Below are 26,617 nucleotides of genomic sequence, written 5' to 3'. Positions count from 1 at the left end.
CATGCATTTTCATAACTTCTTATCTCAAGAATAATTCTTCCTACCCCTTCAATAACTAAATTCAACCTCTTATTGGGAATTCACTAGCGCACAATGCAACCATCCTCTTATATACCAACATGACATTCAAGCCTATCATTATAACCACATATGAACTTCTAGGCCAACACCTATAAAAACAACTGTTTCATATTCTCTAAACCCCTACCAAAACAATTTTCTTTCACTATTCTTAAGAAGACACACATAGAATTATCAACTAACCATGACATATATCAAAAGCTCTACCTCAATCATCCTTCACACTTATAACCTGAGATACAACCAGTATGCAATAATTTTTCCCCAACATGAGACATTTACTCTTTCCTATCTAAATAATTACTCATCACCACTATCATTACATAAGGAGAAGTCACTAAAAGGTTAGAACATGAGGACCTAAAATATGAAAAAATACTATGCATAACTTGAACACTTAATTAAGGCCTGAGGAATAAAGTATCAAAAGCATCAATTCATTAAAGAGATCAAAACTGAGGACATACACAACATGATTTAAATTTAACTGATCATTAAAGATGTAACATGAGTACCTGGAATTGAACGTACAATAAAACAAGAGTACATGAGTCATGAGCTCCATGGACTAACTTTGGAGTTCATAAATTCATGGAATATGACTAGTACTACTGAGTTAACTGGAACTCCTCATACAAGAAACTCAAAGCGTACATGATTTTTATAGAAAGTGTATGAATATGTGCTATGATCATGGAGATGACTTGTAAAGCATGAGTAGATATCGTGATGACTGAAGTACAAAAATTTACACTGAGATAAGAATGGGTCGGGTATCTTCCACCCCTACTAATGTTCTAAAATATGCCAGCCTCACTACTAGAATCTGAGATCCTGACTTGGTTCCTTGTTCTATCATCTCTCCCTTAGATTGACACCATCATTCTAAGTCTGTAAACCCCTTTAATAAACTCTAAACTAAACTACAACCACTTTACTCTAAATCCAAAGATATAACAATACACATAAATACTAAACTCTCCTTGAAAGACTATACCTAAAAGTGTAAAACCCGCTACTAGTACTTTCTTCTGAGATATAACTTGTACTACCCTAGATTTTCTTTAAGTTGAGTTTCATTTTTAAGAAGAGCAAGAGCTGACTTCCCAAGTGATAAATATTTTAAACCATGTATAATTTCCCTACTATAAACTTTTTGTTATGTATAGAATTGAATTAGCTTTCAAAAGATACCAATTTCGTCTAAATCTGGTATCGGGGTGAGAAGTTATGGCTATTTTACTGAGAGTTGTTGGAACCACCCAGGTGCGATGGATAGGTTGACGGACCGTCGAGTTTGCGATGGACCGTCGCAACTAAGGTAGTGACTTTCTCTTCTATCCCAAGTATGACGGCCATAAAGATGGACCGTTAAGCTAGCGACGGACCATCATAACTAAGGCAGTGTGGCCTTTTTCTGACCAACGTGTGATGAACAATTCGACAGACCATCAGACTAGTGACGGACCATCACTCCAAACTTCGCAAATATCGTTCAGTATTTTTAAGTCATTTTAAAAGGATCTTTTGGGGTTTTTCCCTTTTAATACCCTGATATATTCAAAACGAAGCAGATAGCCTCATTATCTCCCAAAACATCCAAGAGCTAGGGTTTCTTCCTCAAGAACAAACCCAAAACCCTTCTCCAAGAAATTCAAGAACTCACCATAGATTCTACAAATTGATTTGAGATTCAAGTTCCCTAAGTCCAAGGCTTCAAGAAACCTCTCTCAAAGAGTAAGAAGAAGAGTTTCAAGTAAGTTTGTTCATGTAGTTTCACAATCTACGGTATGTGAGGTTTGAACAAGGACAAATCTTTTGTCCTTGTGCCCAAAACTTGTTTTAAATTACAAAGATATATGACTATATGAGTTCTCCTATAAATTTGAAGTGTGGGTTCATACCCAATATTACTATGCATGAGATTTTGAGATTTGCCAATGTTCTAGAAATTGAGGTACATGAGTATGTTGAGATTTTAAGACAAATTGCTGAACATTCCAGATTTCTATATGATTTATGTATCCTTATGACATCTAGTATGCATTTTGATGAGTCTTAACTGGACATTTGATAATGGGTCATTAAACCCTACTTGAGATTTCAGTTTTTATGAACTTTTGTGCAATACCCATGATTTGAGTATTTTGAAATCATTGAGAAAGTTTTGACCTTAATGGTCAAAGTAGCTTTGAAATCCACTTTGCCAAATGAGACTACAGATTTTATAGTTAGGTTCTTATGAACCATGAGATTATTTTAAAGTGGATTTCCCTGAGATAAGCGTAGATAACTAAAGGGAGTAGTATTTAGCACCAAGTTGGATAAGTTACTACGGTTTCCTACCCAGAACTATGTGTCACTGTAGGATTGAGATTTATGGCCGAGATAAGTGATCACTGTGTTGAGGTTATACTCCCTAGCAAGAGTATGATGCCTCTCCCTAACGTGAGGTTTCTTCCTTAGAAGGACAAGACGTTGGACTCCATGTAGCTTTCATGGTTTATGTCGATTAAGAGAACCTCCCTAAAGTATTTTTCCTTGAGATAGAATATTTTTCCTAAAGCTTTGAGATAAGTGATTTTCCCTAATATTAAGATTTTCAAAATAGTTTCTTGAAGTAATTTTTTTTTCAAGAAGAAAGTAGTTTTCTCCACTAGTAAGAATTATAGAATTCCGAGTTCCAAGTGTCTTGAGTTTATAAGAGTTCTAAGTTCTGGAGCATTAAAGAAGTTTTACTCTCCATGAGATATATACATGAGTTTAAAAGTATTGTTTAAAGCTTTTTTTAGTCTTCGAGTAATGAGAATAAGAGAAGAGTTCAGATTTTAAAGCTAAAGTATAATGACTCATGAGATTTGTGTTACATGCTTCATTCTACATGATTTATGAGCTTTATATTGTAGACGTATTCAAGCTATGTGAGTCATGCATATTTGCATACATGATTTGATTAAATTGTATGGATATTGTTTTCTGTAAATGCATACACCCCCATATACTCAGTACATTACCAAGTGCTGATCCACATATACGTCTATGAGCTACATTGTCTTATAATGTAGGTTCAGGTGCTCAGTACCAGCCTCGTCAGTAATTTTTGAGTACCTTTGTCTACATTTCTACAGTGGTGAGTCCTCATGGTTCGAGGACCTATCTTCAGACATTTCAGTGTTTTAGTTGACATATTATTGCTTTCAGTTCAGTTTGAGTCAGTTGGGGACTTGTCCCAATGGCTCTCTAGTTTATGAAGTAGTAGAGGCTTTGTTGGACTAGCTGTCAGATTGTTAGTATGTTGATATTTTCAGTATTGTGGTCGTTTGGACCTAGTATTTTCTTCGTATTTCCTTTTTTTTGGTGTGACAGTACCAACAATTTGTTTATTTCTTCTCAAAATAAGTTATTATATGTAGTAACAGGATCAAAGGGTTAGCTTGGGGCTACTTGTAGCCTTAAGCACCATGTGATGTTTCGGGAGGAGATTTCTGGGCGTTACATAACTCTTAGATTTCTTTAGCCTCAATAGTATCATACAGTAATTTAAACACCGATTAACTTAGAATTTTTAGGAGTATCACCATACCATGAGTTCACACTATCTAGAGCTTCAACTCTTCTTTCTATTTGCTCAATCTTTATGGGTTCAATCTTACATTCTAATACTTAACATGGATATCCTAAAACCTTTAATAAACTATACTAACTTCATTCTTGAACACTCCCTTAACGTACACTATCCTTAACTTTCTTTAGCTTCAACAATCATTATATACTTACACCCTTCTTGACAACATACTTACCTTACTAAACATGTAATCTGCTTTTTTTCCTTCATAGCCTACTAATATCACATATCAATTCCCTAAACTATGAGAATTACCATTACACTTGAACATACCCTACATCAACAACATATAATTTTGAATCAACATACTCAAATTCATGCATACACTATTTCAAGCCTACTAATTCACCTTTCTTACAACTAATTCCATGGGTACATAATCTAATAAATCAAGATAAATACTATGCCTAATTTATTGCTGCTAAAATTCTGGTCTCATGCTTCTAACTCTAGATCATATGTTGTCAGAAGATTCTGGGAAGGGATCCGAGGGTATATCTGAAATTGGCTTAGTGCTTGATTTTCATTAACCTGAATAAAGTATTTTAAACTGTAGAACTTAAAAGCGCTGATAGAGTACTTTCGAGACTGTGTACAATCTCATAACTATCTATGGCGACTATCTGAGAAAACTCTATCTGTAAGGGTTTAAACTTGGCTACTTCTGTTGCCTCAAGAATAAGGCAAAGTTGGCAAGAATGGAGTAACGTAGGAATCTGCATAAATTTTCTAGAGAACACTTCTACTGCATGATCTGAGATATGAAAGAAGTGAAATATTTCTTAAATGCCTTGTAGACTCTCAAATAAAAGTACAGACGTCTCTATACCATTCCACAAGACTCTACTAGACACAACTTCATAGACACCCTTGGACAGTTGAACTCTGTGCTCTGATACTAAGTTTTTCATGACCTGAGACTACCCCTAGTCGTAACTAGGTGCTTGGAACCACAAGTGATACCAAGCTAACCCATGAACTGATATACTATTGAGCAACTAGTTTAATATGTATGTAACAAAACATAATTTGCTAAGTGGAACAAAAATCATGGCATAATCTGGATGAACATTATACTGATAAAGTTTAATTAAAAAGAGAACTATAATTTATATTTCATGACTCTGACTGACTTTCTATGAACTATACTGGCTATATATAGCTGGGATATGACTTCAACTACCACTAATCAATACATATGAACAAATATAATACAATATATGAACCACAACTGACTAGAGTCTCCAAAGTTGGAGAACTCATCACCTGCTAGCTGGAAGCTACAAACAACCTGATTATGATGTGTAGGCTATAATTGGTACTTATATTATGAGACAATGTAGTACATAGACATATATGTGGATTAGTACTTTGGAAAGTACTAAGTAAGCGGGGTGAATGCAATAAGTAAAACTGAGTAGATACAACATCTTAAAACATGCATACTAAGTGCTATTAAACTCACCAAGAGACTAAGATAAACTAAAAGCTGCAGTATTTTAAGACATGAGTACAACATAATATGATAAGTGATGAATCACTATACTTAGTTTCTAATATCTTTACTATTATAGAATAAGTAGAAATAAAGCTGGGAAGCAGTAGAACATAAATACTATATTTACATCTGATGTAAATCTAAATAGACTATAAAACTGAACTGAGGATCATGTATGGATACTGAGCATGAAAATATGAACATGTAACATTTAATATTGCAGGACCAAGCATAAATATATTTTTGAGATAATATACAACCTGAAAGACTGAAATCTGTATAACTAAATAACTGGCAAGCTGTACACTTGATACAACAAACCTGAACTAAAATACACTGAAGTACTATACTAAGATTGTGGGAGGTATCATGTAACCAACATTCCCCAATCTGAGCTAATCGATGTCCAACCTGTAACCCCAGTTGGAAGGGTGTTATTACCATGCCATGGGTACTAATACTGGCTGTGTGGATCCACTAAAATGGTGTCCCAAAGGACTAAAAATTTACCCTCTACTAGCACATTCTCTCATTAGATATGTGTCAACCCTCAACTGGTAGGAAAACATCTCAAACCTATGCTGGCTACGTATTTCTGGAACTCAAGAAATGCTACTAAAGGTCACACCCTCTATTAGCAGGTGATCCCTCATTCCTAGGTTCGTTCGGTGCTAAATCCTACTCCCAACTGAAAGATACTAAAATGCTAACTAGAGCATGCACTGATAACTGATAACTGATAATCTCAGGTCATGGTATTCTAAAAATAATAGTGCATACAAATTCTAGGGTAATTATTAATATATAGACTAATAATGCTCATCATGAGTATGAATATTTAAGTATATTGATAAGATTCATAGATTAACTGTCTGATTCTCAAAAGACTGAATTTATGTAAACAACATAGGTATCGGGGTTCATAACCCACCAGTACTGAATGGGTGTAAAATATGATATCAAACTTGAAATCTTATGATAAGTGAATGTGGTTCAAAGACCCAACCATGGGCATTTCATCAAACGTGAAAATCATAAACTTATACATAAGGGAAACAATAGGATTTTATGGCAAGAATCATAACTTAGGATTTATCCTGAATCATCTGAACATGACATGGGAATTACAATATTCAAAACATAATATGATTCATTCCACTTGAAAACACTTATAATCATAACTTAAAATTGAATAAAAGAGAGGCATGGAGATAGTTCAACTTAAACATATAAAACTTATAATTTTAATCCAAAAAGGGTTCTTGGGCTCTATGGGTGAAAGGAGACCTATGGATGAACTCCCATATACCTTAATTGAAAAATTCTTGAAGAAATCCTTGAAATTGATGCTTGAATCCTTGTGTTCTTGAGAGCGAAATCTTTGATTATTTTTCTTGGGAAAGGAAAGGGTTTTTATGTGAGTTGATTTAAAGAAGATGGACAAATAATGCCCTTTTCAAAGCTTTAATTTGTGCGTTGGATGTTTAGGGCTGAGGGGAAGGGAACAAAGTGCCCCTTGAACCTGAAAAAGCTGAAACAGAGGGGGAATAAGCTCCGAATTGCATCCTATATCATGAGGAGAGAGAGAAATATAGCACCCCATATCGCATGGAGAGAGCAACGCGCCGTAGCCAAATCGTGGACCCTTACTGCCTCTCACGAAAAAGGCCATAACTTTTTGCTCGGATATCAAATTAAGACAAAATTGGTATCATTGAAAAGATAACTCAATTATATACAATTTATTTGGTCTTGAACTGAAAAATTCTTCATATATAAAAATTTATATTCATTAAAAATATACCCTTGTAGATCTCAAATATGAAGATTTGACCGAGTTAAAGGCTTTTAGCTCAACTTTGTTTTAAGCAATTCATATGAATAATTTTCACCTCAAAATCATTTCACATAATAGGATAAAGATCATGAAACATGTATTCACATACAAATCATGGGATTAAATTTTACACAAGTAGGAACAACAGTTCAAAGTCTAGCCCAAAAATATAGGGTGTTACAATAGTGATGAGGATTGGGTTGTCAAGACCAATGATCATGTGAACCCTTATAGTGCAACCCCTGTCTTACCATTAGAATAAAAAAGAATGATTCTAGAGATATCACCTTCCGTGTTCTATTGGGCCTTTTAATGTCAAGCAGACTTTGTGTGACTTAGGATCAGGAGTAAATATGATGCCACTAATTTTGTACAAGTTGTTGAGGATGGGGGAACTTAAACCTATGTCCATAAAACTATTGATGTTTGACTTATCTATGAAGAAGTGGTAGGTGTTTTGTGTGGCATTGAAGTAAGGGTTGCATCCTATATGTTCCTTAATGATTTAATGGTTCTTGGTTGTGAGGTGAATTCTCAAGCCCCTATTATATTGGGTAGACCCATCCTATACACTGGTAGGGTAATAATTAATATAGAATTGGGGGATATCACCTTCAAACTAAATGATAAGTATGTAGTGTTTGATGTGTGTATGATAATGCAATAGCTAGATAATATACAAGTGGTGTCTGTAATAGACACTATTGATAAGGATGTTATTGTAGAGATAGTGTACTAAATATACCAGATATGGATGAGAGACTTGCTGTGAACCAATTTGCAGAGATTGAGATGCTGGATCTAGAAGATATGAGAAAGGGGTGTATAACTATCGAGCAGAGGTATGCTTTCTCATTGAGAGCTATATATTATCTATCCCTCCTATTGTATACCAAATATTCAACCATTATCTTCACATGATCCCAGACACTTTGATTTATTAGTGAAGGATGATGTATTGTTCCTCGTAGTTGGGACCAAGAGAGGCCGAGAGGGGGAATTACAGAATCCAGACATGCCATATGAGCAAGCCCTGAAAAGGGCCACCCATGATTCAATAGAGACTAAGTTTCTTGATAGGCAGAGGTATGCCAAGCTAGGTGTGAGTGCATCTCATCATAGTGCACTGCCACCACCATGACCTCTGCCTGTGGATATACCCCTATTTGGGGATGCTTATGACATGAATTCTTAGTGCGTCCCATGTATGTCCTCATTCCCTTTGTTTTCTATTTTTGTAGCACATTGGGGATAGTGTATAGTTTTTTAGTTGGGAGTGGGGCATACCATGCCATTGTGGGTTTTTATTGTCGTGCTTCTTTTCTTGTCTACCGCAGTATGATTGTTGAACCGGCACGTATAGGTTAATTTGTGCCGTATTGTATTTTATTTTGTATTGTGATATATTTTGTGTAATTAGGAGATTTTAAGTATTTAGGGAAGTTATCATGTTTTTATAGATTTGAAATATGATACCCTTCCAAATTTTGTGTTTTAGAACTGCGAATGAATATATGTGTGAATAGTGTGGATCTTTCATGAACCAAATAGGTAGTAGCTTGTGATGTAACTCTGTGCCATGTGTGTGAGAGATACTACCTAGTTCCCTTTATGTGTTGACTTCAGAACTTACCTAGTTAGTCTTGCCTAGGTTGAAGGATAGTCAGTTGGGAAATGATCATAGGCAGTTTTTGATATTAGTCAACTTTTAGCCTACATGAACTTCCATATGTGAATTATATCACTTGATCTTGATTTTGAGCCTGAATGCATATTTTTATTGTTACACCTTTCACCTTCCCATTTATGTTATAATGAGCCTATTTTGGTCTTGGTCCTCCGTGGACATTGTGCACCTCAACTCAGGCAAAATGCCTTAGTTGAGGTGGATATAATAAGGGTGCTTAGTGTAAAATGGGTATGAAGAAGGGTACAATAAGAAGAAAAATTTAATAGGGATGGGCATGGTAGACAAAGAAAAAGAAAATAAAAATTATGAAAATTACGAAAAAGAAAGAATAAAGAAACCACACCCAGCCTGAATGTGTATAAAAGAATAAAAGGGAGAAATAAGGGTGGAATAAAAGAAAATTGGTTAATAAGTGAGACCCCAAGGTTAGTGTAGTGCCAAGAAGGCTTAGTCACTTTAAAAGTCCAGACATATCATACCAGCCTCAAGCCTACATTACAAGCCGATAAAAGTCCTATAGTGACCCTAACTTGACTGACTGAAAGCTAAGGCAAAGAAAATAAGGGCAAGCCTATGGTACTTTACATGCATTGATTGGAACTTCTTTTGTGAGTTTGAATGTCTCTTGACCGTCCCTGTATTGACATGCTTGATTTCATATATGAGTGAATGGTACATCCTTTACATGAGGGCATTTGAGTCATATTGTTAGCTATTTGCTTATTTCGGGTAGTGTAACTTGTATATATGAGTGGTTGTCTGTAGCTAATGTAATTGCCATACCTTGATTCCATTGTGTCACATTATTGTACTGTATGTTCATACATAGTTGGTTTTAAAAAATAATATTGGAGGGGGTGTTGTGTTCTGAGCTTTAAGTGTTGATTGGCAGCCTTGAATAACTTAGATTCTCCTAGTTAAGCGTCATTTTTGTTTTTGTTGTGTTTTATTGCCGGAGGACATGCAAACATTCTATGTTGAGGGTGTTGATGTGCTATAGATTCAACACTTAAAATGAGGAAAATATGCAAGTTTCTGAGGTTATTTTGTTAGATATGACGCATTTTGGGTATGTTTAGCAGGAAATCATGTTTTGGATGCTAAGTTTAGGAAAAAGGTGATAATGGTGTTTTTGGATACTTTTTGGAGCAATTATGGATTTTTGGGACAGTTTCTGGCTTGTTCGTGATCAAAGCATGTTTGATAATTGAAGAAGAGCTGACAATATGACTCCTGGCACTTAATAAGTCAACCTACAGATCACATGTAGGACCTACGGACCATAAGAAGGCTAAGAAAGTCCTAGAAGTCCAAAATCCCCGAGAGTTGGCTTGCAAAATTTTTTCCATTCGGTACTTGCACCCTTTACTTGTGCTTATTTTGCTGACCGCAAGTACTACTTGCGGCTAGGGTCAGGGCATAGTGCAGACCGCAAGTTCTACCTGTTCCCGGGGTTAGGGAGCAGGTACAAAACACATGTGGCCACTGACCCTATTTTCTCCTATTTCATTTGGGATTTGGTTTTAGGGTTTTCTCTTGTACTATAAATACCCTTTGTGTTTATTATTAGATATAGCACACTTTTGATATTCACAAATATATTTTGATTCCAAGATTTGATTGTGATCTTGGGATTCTCTTGTATTGACTTCAATTGATTAATTAGTTATGGTTGTGGATATTTTTACTTCTTATCATTGTGATTTCATCTATGCTTTCGATTATTATTGTTATTGATTTTATCACATGCATGAGTGGCTAAACCCATAGCTAGGTTATGGAAACCCTGTCAGATTGACAAAGTAGGGTAAGTGCTATTGTTGTTCAGAATCGATACTCATGCATGTATTGTTTTATCTTTAATATAATAGTTTTTTAATGGGTGGACAACGTTATGATCCATCATAGGTTATTGCTACTTAATCCAAAAGAGGAGTAGTGACTTGGAAAAGATAAAGGCAACAGTAATTTGTAGTTTAACTATCGATCCACGCTTCTAGGGTTTATCTTAGTAAGATAGTTAGATTTTGTCTAATAACTAGAGACTCAAAAGGTAATAGTTAGCTGGATCAAGATAAGGGTTAATAAGGCTACATCCTGAGACTCTAAAGGTAAAAGTTGAAATCCTTCTACTCGTCCAAAAGACTTAGAAGGTATATAACTTATCGATTCTGCATGCAAGGTATCAGATTTGTTCAACAAAGTACGATATGCCTATGGAAGTTGAGAAGCTAGGGGGAACATAATTCCAATGTTCACCAACACTGATTACAACCGAAGTTGATATTTGCTCCGTGTTTGATATCTCCATTCAAATCCCCCCATTTACTTTTCCAGTTTTTGTTCATTGATTACAATATTCGAGATCCACAACTCTATGTATTCCCTTGGGATTCAACCCCGTTGATAGTGACCATAATCATCTTTGAAGTGAAGCTGTAGCTTGGACATTATCAGACTCGAACCACTCGATCATATAGACCACTGTGTTGGAAACTGCGATTTCCAGTATTGGTCTCTCAAGACCTTAACTTTCATGACTCAGCTACACAACCCTCATTAAAGCCCAATTAAGTCATTTATCACACATTCTTATTCATTGAACCACATTATACATTAAGGTATACATTGTTGGTATTGCCATACCAACTATACTTGCAAGGTAACATCAATATGCCACACCAATTACCTTCACTTGGGGAAATCACAATTCCTTTTTATTCAATTATACATTAGCTTGGGGAATTAATACCCCATAAAGTTCAATTAAAATTCATTATGCTTCATTAACCTTTCACATTATGCTATAGTTCAAGAGTAGTTCAATATTCATATTTTTCATATTCAAAACCAATTCCACAATTGGGGGGGGGGGGTTGCAGTCAGGTCATAACCACTTCAAAAGTCACAAGTTTGGGTAAATTACAATCCCTTAATTTATTCAGCATTCGCATGCATCAATTTGATTTTAAAATCACCATTAAAACATAAACCATGTATGGACAAACATGAAACATAACATAAACGTCAGTTATTCAAAAACCCTCAACCTATGTTTTCAAAACAAACATTTATACCATATGAACAACACTTTAAAACATATGATTTTAACAAATTAGCAATTAGGGAAGAGTAACATGCCTAAAATACTATGTTTCATGGGACGAAATACTATGACTCATAATGGGAACTTACGACTTGTAGGGTCCAGTTGTTGTCAACACATAACCATTTATGGTAAACTCTGGACATCCTACGATTTGCACCCAACGACTCGTAACAAGTCCTTATGGATCTTAGTAAGCCACTCATATTCAGTAGAACTTAATTAGACACTTACTTATTTGATTATGATTAGGTCTCTAGGACCCATCAAAACTCCTTACGACTCATAGGGGAAGTAGTAATCAAGACAGTGAGGATAAAATTTCAGAAATTGCAAGGATCAAAAACCCAGGGCATTATAAGAATAGTCTGCTCAAACTGGCCATCGATTTATGGATGAAAGGTTATACTAAGGTCCACCTAAGTACCCAAGTCCTCTTGAAATGCTCTCTAAAAAATAGAAGTAAACATGAAACCCTGGTACTAAATAATAAATATAGACACACCATGTAAATGGACTATCTCACACACATTTATACGGGCTAACCTCTCAGCACTGAAACAAATATGAATAAGAATGAAATGCACTGACTTAGTCAACCGATCCATGATGACTCAAATACCATTGGAACCACGGGAAGAATGAGGAAAATCACTAACAAAATCCATGGTAATCTATTCCCATTTCTACTCAGTAATGGGTAACCTCTAAGTCAATCCACCTGGTTACTGATGCTGTCTTTATTTGCTGACAACATAGGTAATGAGATATAAAATCTTCCACATCTCTCTTCATGCAACTCTATTAATAATGTTGTCTCAAATCTTTATACATATAAAATCTTCCATATCTCTCTTCATGCAACTATATTAATAATGTTGTCTCAAATCTTTATACATCCTTCCTGTGACCGGATAAATAGAATATCTAGAGTTATGAGACTTATGCAAAATCAACTAGATCAAGTCATTAATCATTGGATCACAAATACAATGATCGATCTCAAAATGCCTTCAGAATCTAGGGTGATATCCTCAGACACACCTCTTACCTCCGAAACAAGGAGGAAAAAAAATCTTAGTATCCTCAAACTGACAATCCTGAATCTATTAAAAAAGTGAGGACCTCACCTCAACATTAGCAAGAATCTTCCTAGGTGTAACGCCCTACATTTTGGGCTATAACATAGACCATGATTCTGATGTGTTGATAAATCCCGAAGCCATAAATCCTATGCCAATATGGCATGTTAACTATTTGTGTAGCATGTGAATCCATTCAAGCTTAAATTTAGACCATAGGGGTCATCTGACTCAAGGACAAGTTGAAAACTACTTTGACCGATTAAGCGTAAGTGGATATTATAATTTTTTTCAACTTTTATTGACCATGACTCTTTGTATATGTCAAATTAGAAAGCCTACTATGTGTAAAATGATAGGTTTCCGAGTTAGCTTTTCAACGATACTAATTTTTCTAAAATTCGGCACTCGAGCAAGAACTTATGGACTTTCAAAGTGATATGCGTCGCCTAACCAATCGCCCATGGCCACTGGAAAGCCTAGGAGATAGCCTAGGCGGTGCCTATGTAAACATAGGAGATGGAATAGGTGGTGCCTATGTAAACATAGGCGATGGAATGGGCGGCGACTATGAAAAGGTTTCAAGTGACTTAAACACTCCGTTTTTGGGGAAAAATGGGCTTTTTTGCAAGCTTACTTAGCCCTAAACACGAAATTCAGTTCCAAAGACACCAAAATACACCTTCATTCATCAAAAGTGCTCAAAAATTCTCCTTAGGGTTTCAAAATATAAAACCCAAGAAACTCAAGATTCAATCGGGGGTTTTAGAAATTAATTGCATATTTGGAATCCCCAGAACGTAGGCTTCAAGAAGCACCTATAATCTTTGCATATAGAGGTACGTGAGGTTATCTCGAAAATCTCATGGGCTTTAAAAATTCATGTTTTCAAAATGGGGGTTTTGAAATTACGAATATGATTATGTTTTAAAAATTTTATGACATTGATTTGGTCTTTAGGCCTAATTCCAATGTTATTTGATATATTATACATGGATATGCATGTGTTTCATAATGATGATAAATTGAGAGCATGATTTACATGGAACCCGTCTCTTGATATGATATTGTTTTAAGTTTTCACATGATATGAATCGTTTGAAATCATCTTGAAATGCATGTCATGAAATGTATTAAAAATGTCATGATTTGGATATGGTTTTTGACTTTTAAAGAGAGGGTTGTTTTGTTCATGTTGAAATATATTGCATATGATGATTGAATGAAGAGAATGATATGATACTGATGACTTGCAAGTTGGGTATGACGATACCCTACAGAGTATGACATGTGATTGATTTGAACAAAATTTAAATTCATCGATTTTCATGAGAAAGGTGGATGCCCAAAGAAGGTGTTTGAGTGAAAGGGCTCATCACTGGAAATCATATTTGTCGATGTAGGTCATATGATATTTGTATCCTATATGGGAGGATGATAAAATAATTGGGACATCTTACATGGGGGATTCCCTGCGGTATACTCACATGAGGGGTATATCGGCTCCAAATCCTGGCGGCTACTTGGTTTGGAGGCTTGGCCATTGAGCACCAGAGGCGGATTCCACATAGCCGTGGAATTACAATTGTAGGGTATTCCACCTAAATCAATTGCATTACATTGGTATTGAAAACTTTTACATTGTGCCTATGTGTTTTCAAATAATTTGATATGAAATTGCTTTCTAATGGCTCTCACCTATATTGTGTAAAAATATTATATTTCTGTATTGATTTCTTTGCGTACCAGTACTTTTGTATTGACCCCCTCCCCTCCCAGGTTCGGAGGCACAGTCTAGGGGTCCAGACAACCAGTAGATTCCTTCCGACAGATCGCAGAATCAAGTGGTGAGCCTTCTATATTTTGGAAGGCCTGATGTCTGTAGTTTAATTTGTCATTTAATAATTTTGGGTCTACTGGGGGCCTTGTCCCAGTTTTTAGATAGACATTTGTTTGTTATGTAGTGGAGATTTCGCAGACGTTATGGAGATGTTGTGTTGAGATTGTGGGACATTATTCCCCATTATTACTTGCGCATGATTTTTGACCATGTTTCCATTATATTGTGTATCTTCCATATTTATTTTATCATATGAATTGTGTGCATGATTACCAAACAGATAGGGGTGTTTCGGGCCTCATGGTTCAGAATACTCGGCACGGCCAGGGCCCCAGTTTGGGTCATGAAAAACTTGGTATCAAAGCACTATTCATGTTCCCGTGGTGTCTGCAAAATTGCATTGGGTAGAGTCCTTTTTATGGGTGTGTAGCATGCCATACTTATAAGCAGGAGGCTGCTAGGTATTTAGGAAATGTTTCCCTTCCTTGTGATTTATTTTGTGCTTCAGAGTCTGAACTGTCCTTAAAATAATGATCTCTTGTATTTTAGAAACACAGTTATGCCTCCACGTCGTATCATCGATCAGAATGCTCAGGCAGATGAGGTCCGTGGACCCATAACAGAGCTCACACTCCAGAACTTGTCCCTACTCCAGGAGTCTCTCCAGTCCCGACCAGTCCACCTTGGGCTCCATGGACTAATGTCAACCATCCCCTAACTGCTCAGGGAGATATTTCAAATGCAGAATTTAGACGGTCTTTTCATATGCTGACACAGTTGGTAGCTAACCAGGCTCAGCGATTAGAAGATGTTAGGTATGCATCTATTACGTCTGAGGCTACTAGTGTCGAACATTTCATGAAGATGAACCCACCTAAGTTCACTGGCACCAAGGTAGAGAAAGATCCACAGGAGTTCATAGATGAGATGGAAAAGATCTTTAAGGTAAAGCATGTGGATGAGGTTGAAGGGGTGGAACTAGTAACCTATCAGCACAAGGATGTTGCGAATCAGTGGTATGCCGACTGGGAGGATGCAAAGGGTGAGGGTGCTGAGCCCACAGTTTTGGGCAAATTTGTGGAAGGTTTTCTTGATCGATTCTTTCCTCTGGAGTTGAGGAAGGCCAAAGTAGAAGAGTCTATGAATCTGAAGCAGGGTAGTATGAGTGTCCAGGAGTACACTTTGAAGTTTAAAAAACTAGCCCGCTATGCCCCAGAGTTGACTAGTAGTATGAGAGCCCGGATGAGGAAATTTGTATCCAGCCTTTCTAACACCTGGAGCTTGAGTTCTAGGGGGCAATTTTGAATAAGGATATAGACTTTGCTCGGCTGACCATTCATATGCAGTAGATAGAAGAGAAGAAAAAGAAAATTTCAGAAACAAGAGAGAAAGACAGGCAAGCAAAGAGAGCCAGAACCGCGGATCAGAATCACAGCCAACGACAGAGTGGCAACTGGGGAAATACATGGCAAAAGAAGAAGTCATGGGGTAATGCACAGTCTGCTGCCAGCGCCTTAGCACCTGAACCACCAGCAGACAGACGATCTCAGAGTTTCTAGACTCATCATGGATCGAGAGCCCCATATACTCAGTCACAGGGGAGTGTGGCCCAACAACGTTGTACTTATCCATGGTGTGAGATTTGTGGGAGGAATCACGTAGTGTTTTTTTGAGGGGAAAAATTGTTATACTTGTGGTAAGGTGGGACATCTTCAGAGAGATTGCCCTTCTGCTGGAGGAAATACAGGGGGGACTAGGCCCCAAGCTGCCCCCACGGCTCTTCCACCTAAGGGTGCCTATTCAACTACCGAAAGCGGTCGTAATCGGTTATATTCTTTGACTAACCGCCAGGAGGTGGAAGCTTCACCAGATGTTGTCACCGGTACGTTACAAATTTTTTCTCGTGATGTTTATGCATTGCTAGATCCCGGGTGTACTTTATCTTATGTGACCCCCTATGTGGCTGTTGGTTTTGGGTTTGAGCCCGAAGTCATTGAAGAACCCTTCACTGTTTCCACTCCTTTAGGTGATTCTATTGTTGCTAGAAGGGTTTATAGAAATTGTGTTGTGTCTATTCTTAGTAGAGATAGTGAGGCCAACCTTATAGAACTTGATATAGTAGATTTTGATGCATCCTTATGATGGATTGGCTCCATTTATGTTATGCCACACTTGATTGCAGAACCTGAAAGGTCAGTTTTTATTTTTCGAATGAGACACCAATTGTATGGGCAGGGAGTTTCGTGGAACCTAGAGGTCACTTTATCTCTTATCTTAGAGCCCAAAAGCTTATCTCCAAAGGCTATATGTACCATCTAATCCAAGTAAAAGATTCAAGAGTTGAAAATCTTCCTTTTCAGTCAGTCCCTGTAGTGAATGAGTTTCCAGAATTCTTTCTCGAAGATCTCCAGGGATACCACCTAATAGGGAAATAGATTTTGGCATTGATGTGTTGCTAGACACTCATCCTATTTCTATTCCGCCATATAGAATGGCTCCCGGAGAACTGAAAGAGTTAAAAGAGTAGCTAGTAGACCTTCTAGATAAGGGTTTTATTCTCCCTAGTGTGTCCCCTTGGGGTGCACCTGTACTTTTCATACGAAAGAAAGACGATTTTCTTTGTATGTGCAAAGACTATCGTCAGCTAAATAAGGTCACGATTAAAAACAAGCATCCTCTTCCTAGGATTGATGATCTTTTTGACCAGCTTCAGGGTGCTAAGTGTTTTTCGAAAATAGATCTTCGTTTGGGTTACCATCAGTTGAAAGTTAGGGAGTCAGACATTCCCAAGACAGCCTTTCGAACCTGATATGGTCACTATAAGTTCTTAGTCATGTCCTTCAGGTTTACTAACGCCCCTGCAGCCTTCATGGATCTTATGAATAGAGTATTCTGTTAGTTTCTATACTTATTCCTCATAGTGTTCATTGATGATATTCTGATCTATTCCAAAAGTGAGGAGGACCATGCCAATCATCTCTGAATTAATCTTCAGACCCTTAAGGATCATCAGTTGTATGCCAAATGTTCTAAGTATGAATTCTGGTTAGATGCTATTGCCTTCTTGGGGCATATTGTGTCCAGTGACGGGATAAGAGTGGATCCTCGGAAAGTTAAAGCAGTGAGAAAATGGCCCAGACCCATGACTCCAACCGATATTCGGAGCTTCTTGGGTTTGGCGGGGTATTATAGAAGGTTCGTAGAGAGATTTTCCTCCATAGATGCTCTACTTACTAAACTGACTCAGAGAAAGATGAAGTTTGTGTGGTCTAACTTGTGTGAAAACAGTTTTGAGAAGTTGAAGAACAAGCTGACTACTGCTCCTATTTTGACCCTTCCCGAGGGTATAGATAGTTTTGTGGTTTATTGTGATGCGTCCCGTGTGGGAGTTGGTTGTGTAATGATGCAGCGTGGTAAGGTGATAGCTTATGCATCTAGGTAGTTAAAGGTGCATGAGCACAATTACCCCACTCATGACTTGGAGTTAGCAGCCGGTGTTTGCACTTAGAATCTGGAGGCACTATCTCTATGGACTGCATGTTGATATTTATATAAGAGTTTGCAGTACATTTTTTTGCAGAAAGAATTAAACCTCAGGCAGAGGCGTTGGATGGAGCTTTTGAAAAACTATGATATCAGTCTGCATTACCATTCGAGAAAGGCAAATGTTGTAGCCGATGCCCTCAGCAAGTTATCTATGGGCAGCCCTTCTCATGTTAAAAAAGGGAAGGAAGATATGGTGAAGGATATTCACCACCTCACGAATCTGGGAGTGCGAGTCTTAGATTTCGAAGATGGAGGGGGAGATTGTTCATGAGTTAGCTAAGTCATCCCTTTGTGCTGAAGTTAAAGAGAAGCAAGTTGAAGATCCCATCTTGATGCAAATCAAGAAAGATGTGGGTCAACAGAAGGTAATGTCATTTAAAATTGGTGGTGATGGCATTCTGAGATATCAAGGTAGGTTGTGCGTTTCGAATGTTGATGGACTGCAGAAAAGGATCCTTGATGAAGCTTATACTTCGAGGTATGTCGTTCACCCAGGCTCTACTAAGATGTACCATGATCTGAAAACCTTGTATTGGTGGAATAACATGAAATATGATGTAGCTGATTTTGTGTCCAAGTGTTTGAACTGTCAACAAGTGAAGGTAGAACACATGAGGCCAGGTGGTACTTCCTCAGAGATAGCCCTTCCTTTATGAAAGTGGGAGATGATAAACATGGACTTCATTATAGGACTTCCGAGATCCCGAAACTAGTGTAATTCTATATGGGTGATTGTAGATCGGTTGACAAAGTTAGCCCACTTTTTGCCTGTGAGGACTAATTATTCAGGAGAGGGTTAAGCTAAGATTTACATTGAGGAGATAGTTTGGTTGCATGGGGCACCAGTGTCCATTATATCCGATAGAGGTACGCAGTTTTCATCTCAGTTCTGGAGATTTTTTCAGAAGGGTTTAGGTACACAAGTGAATTTGGGCATAGCTTTCCACCCTCAGATGGATGGGCAAGCTGAGCGTACCATTCAGACCCTCGAGGATATGTTGAGGGCATGCGTCATTGATTTTAAAGGTAGTTGGGTAGATCACCTACCATTGGTTGAATTTCTTACAATAATAGTTACCATGCCAGCATCAAGATGGCTCCTTTTGAGGCTTTGTATGGGAGGAGATGTATGTCTCTGATAGGATAGTATGAAGTGGGTGAGACCTATTTATATGGGCCTGATCTTGTTCATCAGGCGATGGAGAAAGTGAAGATCATTAGAGAACGACTCAAGACTACTCACAGTCGTCAGAAGTCCTATGCCGATGTTCGGAGAAGAGAACTAGAGTTTGAAATTGGTGATTGGGTATTTCTCAAGGTTTCTCCTATGAAAGGAGTTATGCGGTTTGGAAAAAGGGGTAAATTGAGCCCTCACTATATAGAGCCATATAAGATTCTGAGAAAGATTGGTGCAGTTGCTTATGAGCTAGAATTTCCTGCAAGTTTGGGTTTCGTTCATCTGGTATTCCTTGTATCCATGTTGAAGAAATGCATTGGAGATCATTCTTTGGTATTGCCAGTAGAGCGTGTCAAAGTGACAGATTCCTTGTCTTACGAAGAAGAGCCCATCGAAATCTTAGATTGCCAAGTTCAAAGCTGAGGAGCAAAGAGATAACCTCATTAAAGGTACTGTGGAGGAATCAGAAAGTCGAAGAACCAACTTGAAAGTCAGAAGATGACATGAGAATTAGATATCCCAATTTGTTTGCTTTGATGGAGGAGGAGACAAAAAGTACTATTCCTATCTTATATTTCCCAGTCCTTTATTATGCTTGAAATCATATCTGTCTGTGTCCCGCATCATCATTCGGGGATGAATGATCCTAAGGGGGGATAATGTAACGCCCCGCATTTCGGGCTACAATATAGACCATGATTCCAGTGTGTTGATAAATCCCAAAGCCATAAATACTATTCCTATACGGCATATTAATATTTGTGTAGCATGTGAATCCATTCAAGCTTGAATTTAGACCATAGGGGTCATCTGACTCAAGGACGAGTTGAAAACTACTTCGACCAATTATGCTTAAGTGGATATTATAATTTCTGTCAACTTCTATCGACCATGACTCTTTGTATATGTCGAATTAGAAAGCCTACTATGTGTAAAATGATAGGTTTCTGAGTTAGCTTTCCAGTGATACCAATTTTGCTAAAATCCGGCACCCGAGCAAGAAGTTATGGCCTTTCAAAGTGATATGCATCGCCTAACCAATTACCCATGGCCACTGGAAATCATAGGCGATAGCCTAGGTGGCGCCTATGAAAACAAAGGCAATAGCCTACGCGAAACCTATGTAAACATAGGCGATAGCCTAGGCGGGCGCCTATGTAAACATAGGCGATGGAATGGGCGGCGTCTATGTAAAGGTTTCAAGTGACTTAAACACTCCGTTTTTGGGGCAAAATGGTCCTTTTCCACCTTTTATTCTTCAAAAGTGCTCAAGGATTCTCCTTAGGGCTTCAAAATAAAAACCCAAGCAACTTAAGATTCAACCGAGGGTTTTAGAAACTAATTGCATATTTGGAGTCCTTAGAACGTAGGCTTTAAAAAGCACCTTTAATCTTCGCATATAGTGGTACGTGGGGTTATCTCAAAAATCTCATGGACTTTAAAAATTCATGTTTTCAAAATAAGGGTTTTGAAATTACGAATATGATTGTGTTTTAAACGTTTTATGATATTGATTTGGTCTTTAGGCCAAATTCCAATGTGATTTGATATATTATATATGGATATGCATGTGTTTCATAATGATGATAAATTGAGAGCATGATTTACACGGAACCCCTCTATTGATATGATATTGTTTTAAGTTTTCACATGATATGAATCGTTTGAAATCATCTTGAAATGCATGTCATGAAATGTATTAATAATGTCATGATTTGGATATGGTTTTTGACTTTCAAAGAGAGGGTTGTTTTGTTCATGTTGAAATATGTTGCATATGATGATTGAATGAAGAGAATGATATGATACTGATAACTTGCAAGTCGAGTATGATGATACCCTACAGAGTATGACATGTGATTGATTTGAACAAAGTTTGAATGCATTGATTTTCATGAGAAAGGTAGATGCCCGAAGAAGGCATTTGAGTGAAAGGGCTCATCGCTGGAAACCGTAGTTGCCGATGCGGGTCATATGATATTTGTATCCTACATGGGAGGATAATAAAATAATTGGGACATCTCACATGGGGGGATTCCCTGCAGTGTACTCACATGGGGGGTATATCGGCTCCAAATCCTGGCGGCTACTTGGATTGGAGGCTTGGCTGTCGAGCACCAGAGGCGGATTCCACATAGCCGTGGAATTAAAATTGTAGGGTATTCCACCTAGCTCAAGCGCATTACATTGTTATTGAAAACTTTTACATTATGCCCATGTGTTTTCAAATAATTTGATATGAAACTGCTTTATAATGACTCTCACCTATATTGTGTAAAAATATTATATTTTTGTTTTGATTTCTCTGCGTATTAGTACTTTTGTATTGACCCCCTCCCCTCCCAGGTTTGGAGTCACAGTCTAGGGGTCCAGACAACCAGTAGATTCCTTCCGACAGATCGCAGAATCAAGTGGTGAGCCTTCTATATTTTGGAAGGCCTGATGTTTGTAGTTTAATTTGTCATTTATTAGTTTTGGGTCTACTGGGGGCCTTGTCCCAGTTTTCAGATAGATATTTGTTTTAGTCATGTAGTAGAGATTTCGCAGACGTTATAGAGATGTTGTGTTGAGATTGTGGGACATTATTCCCCATTATTACTTTCGTATGATTTTTGACCATGTTTCCATTATATTGTGTATCTTCCATATTTCTTTTATCTTATGAAATATGTGCATGATTACCAAATAGATAGGGGTGTTTCGGGCCTCATGGTTTGGAATACTCGTCACGGCCAAGGCACCGGTTCGGGTCGGGACACTAGGGTCTGAAATATCAAGGCAAATCATCAAGTTATCTAAGGATTGAATGTCCAGTCTAATGACCTCTTATAAGCTAAAATACAAGCCAAGCTTCCCATACTCACTGTGTTCCAACTCAAGGTATCTGCTACCATATTTGCCTTACTCGGATGAGACAAGATAGAGATATCATAATCCTTAAGCAACTCCATATATCTATGTTGTCTAGAATTAGGCTTCCTCTAGGTCATAAGATACCGAAGACTATGATGACTAGAGAAAATCTCACAAGCCAAGCTACCTATACTCACTATTTTTCAACTCAAGGTATCTTCTACCATATTTGCCTTACTCGGATGAGACAAGATAGAGATATCATAGTACTTAAGCAACTCCATCCATTTATGTTGTCTAGAATTAGGCTTCCTCTAGGTCATAAGATACCAAAGATTATGATGACTAGTGAAAATCTCACAATGCAAACCATAGAGATAATGCCTCCAAATCTTGAGCGCAAAAACTACTACCTCCAACTACAAATCATGGGTGGGGTAGTTGCACTCGAGAACCTTAAGTTGTCTCGAAGCATACCAATAAAATGATCCTGTAGAATCAAAACATAATCTATACCAACACTAGAAGTATCAACATACATGGTGAATCCCTCACCCTCAACAAGAAGAGCTAGAATAGGAGCTGAAGTAAGAAAACCCTTGAGCTTTCCAAAGCTCGATTCACACTCCTCAGACCATCAAAAAGGGACCTCCTTCTGAGTCAATTTGGTCATAGACACTAAAATAGTAGAAAAAACCTCAATGAATCATCTATAATAATTAGCCAAACAAGTAAAACTATGAATATTAGTTAGAGATGTAGGCCTATCCCACTAATGAATAGCCTCAATCTTCATCGGGTCTACCATAATCCCGTCCTTAGACACCACATGTCCAAGGAATATCACCGCTCAAGCCAAAACTCACACTTAGAGAACTTGGAAATAAGCACATGATCTCTCAAAGTCTAGAGCACAATCCTCAAATACAACACATGCTCCTCTGTACTCCTTGAATACATAAGGATGTCATCGATAAACATAATCACAAAGGAATCCAAATAAGGCTTGATGAACCCAATCACAAAGAAATCCAAATAAGGCTTGAACACTCGGTTCATCAAATCCATAAATGCGGTTGGAGCATTAGTCAACCCAAAATACATCACAAGGAACTCATAATGACCATAACGGGTCCTAAAATCTGTGTTCAAGATATCCTCAGTCCGAATCCTTAACTGATGGTAATCTGATCTCAAATCAATCTTAGAGAGCACCAATGCACCCTAAAGCTGGTCGAACAAATCATCAATTCGAGGCATAGGATAACGGTTTTTCATCGTCACCTTATTAAGCTGCCTATAATTAATATACATACGTATGGAGCCACCTTTCTTCTTCACAAACCACATAGGGGATCCCCAAGGAGACATACTTAGTCTAATAAAAACCTTACAAAGAAGATCCTGAAGTTAAGATTTTTAGTTTTTTAAGCTCAGCAGGAGCCATCTGGTAAGGTGCCATAGAAATAAGTCTGATGCTAAACTTAAGATCAATTACAAACTCAATATAAAGAGTTGGGGGAATACCAAGAAGGACGGTAGGGAGCACATCGGAAAACTCATAAACTAGAGGAATAGATTCAAGCGACGAACTCTCCACCCTAACATCATAAACATAAGTGAGATAAAACTCGCAACCCCTAAAAAAAGCCTCCTACCACGAACATAAGAAATAATACCTATCGGCTCACGGCTAGCCTCTCCCTACCATAAAGATTATGGTATTTTAGGTATGGCTATGGTAATGGTCTTGTAAAAATAATCTATGAAGACATGATAGTGGGATAACTAGTCTATGCCCAGAATCATAATAAAATCCACCATATGCAGAACAATAAGATCAGCATGAGTATCAATATCTCTAATAGTCATAACACAGTATCCTAAAACTCGATCCACTACTAAAGAGTCACCTACAGGAGTAGATACGCGTGAAGACACAAATAATAAATCCCAAGATAAATCTAACTGTGGAACATAATAAGCAGATACATAAGAATAAGTGGATCTCAAATAAAAAAAACTAAGGATGATTGATGGAACACCAAACTCATAACTGTAATAACAACATCTGAAGACTCAGCCTCGGGTCTAGCAGGTATTTTATACAACTGACCACGCTCACCATCTGGCTGGGCTCCGGACCAATGTCCTGTCTTGCTCGCCTGAGAACCTCCTCAAGTACCCTGGATTCCACCCTTATGTACCTAAGAACCACCTCTAGCTAAGGGAAGAACTGCTCTAATTAGGGGAACACTTTGATCCAAAGTAATAATTTCCCCACGACTAGGGCAATCTCATGAATAGTGACCACAAGATCCACAACTACACCATGCCAGTTAAGCTAAACCAGAATCATCAGATATGGCTAACCCAAAATACCCACTATGCCTAAAATGACCAGAAGATGCGCCTCTCAAAGACTGGTCACTACCCTGACAAGGGCTATCACTAGCACTAGACTGACCCCCGTCAGTATTAAAAAGTGTTGTTTGAATAGGACGACTAGGTGTCTGACTCGAGAATACCCCCTAGTTCCAACACGATGCTTAAGGACACAATTTACCCCATGCTAACCCATGGTCTAGTACCTGTTGTGAGCACTGAATAAAATAATAATAACATAACATATGCAGAAGATAAACCCATAAGGTACTATTATTCTGAATACTGAATTATAATAAATGACATGTCTGAATTATATGATAAACATAAAAAAAATAGACTATCTATTTGAAACAACTGATAATAACTAAAAAATTGAATGGTTGTCTAATTGTCTGAAAGTCTCTAAGAATCATAAGGAGTTGATGGGACGAACACCCAACTAAATCCAACTAACTGAATCATTAATGAAATGCTCAAATAAATAAAATAACATATCACGTCCTCAATGGATAAGGACTCACCACTACTACTACAACAAACTGCTGAGCTGTCTTAGGATGGTCAAAAAATTATGCGTTTTAACCTATGTTATAAGATAACATAGTATAAAAGAAAGGTATATGATCAGTACTTTGAGTGAAATGGTGCGTGAGGTAAGGACTAACTGAAATACATGCTGAAACAAAATGTAATTACATGAACATGTAAAACTGAATATGCAAGACCAAGTATTTTAATACACTGACATTATCTGAATAACTGGTACAGTTTGTATAACTGACTGAATAAATACTGAAAACTAACTACTTGGTCTAGTAAAACTAAACTGAAATAGACTACCAATACTTACTAAAACTGTGGGAGCTATCATTTAACCAACATAAACCATGGATATTACCATGGAGTCCAACGTCTGCCCCACATTGAGAAGGGTTATTCCATCCTTGCCATTAGAGTGGAACCTGAACTAGAGTGATTAAAATACTGAGCCTAATTTGGGAAAAAAGGGGGAAACGCTCTTTACCGAGTCCCTAAATTCTATGGGGGCATGTAGTTTCTAGAAAGTAGGATGTGCTGAACCCACACTTCTCTCTCGGTGCTAAATCCTACTCCCAACTGAATGACACTAGTGTTATTTATGGTTCAACATAACATAGTACTTTACTGACAAGGATCAACTTGAACTTGAACATAGTAATGAAATCTTGGTCTGACTAAGTAATATTTGTAAAGTCTTAAGTAGAAATTAAACATATAGGTATCAAGTGTTCATAACCCACCAGCATTGAGTGATTACAAAAATATGATAACAACTCTTAAAACAGTAATATGAAGTCGTAGTTCAGAGACCCAAAATATTGGACAGTTCAATTCATGAGTATAATACATTAATTTAAGCATGGGAACATATTAAACTTAGGACAATAGTAATTTCTTATCAAAATAAAAAAATTCAAGATAAAACATCAAATTTGTAGTTTAAAACATGATTAAGTACAACTATTTAGTCCCTTAATCACATGATAATGCTATGCTTTCAACACACGAGGATTTGGGAATGAACACTAACTTAAAACATCTAAATTAAACTTGAAAAACATATATTTGGGCACAAGGATAAAATATTAACCTTGTTCAAAATTCCACATACCTCAATAGATAGATTCTTAAAGATTACTTGAACTTGGAAGCTTGAACTCTTGGATTCTTGGGGAAAAGAGCTTTGATTTTATTCTTGGGAAGTAAGAGGGTTTCTAATGAGTAATTTTTAGAGAAAGGGGCAAATAATGCCCCTATGGATGTCCCCAATCATGTTATGGATGACTTGGCTGAGGGAAAAATACTAAATTGCCCCTTTATCTCTTTAATCAAGAAGCCTGATGCACTACACCAA

The sequence above is a fragment of the Capsicum annuum genome, chromosome 5, assembly GCF_002878395.1.
Source record: "Capsicum annuum cultivar UCD-10X-F1 chromosome 5, UCD10Xv1.1, whole genome shotgun sequence".
Lineage (NCBI taxonomy): Eukaryota > Viridiplantae > Streptophyta > Magnoliopsida > Solanales > Solanaceae > Capsicum > Capsicum annuum.
Note: the sequence above shows the minus strand (reverse complement) of the source record.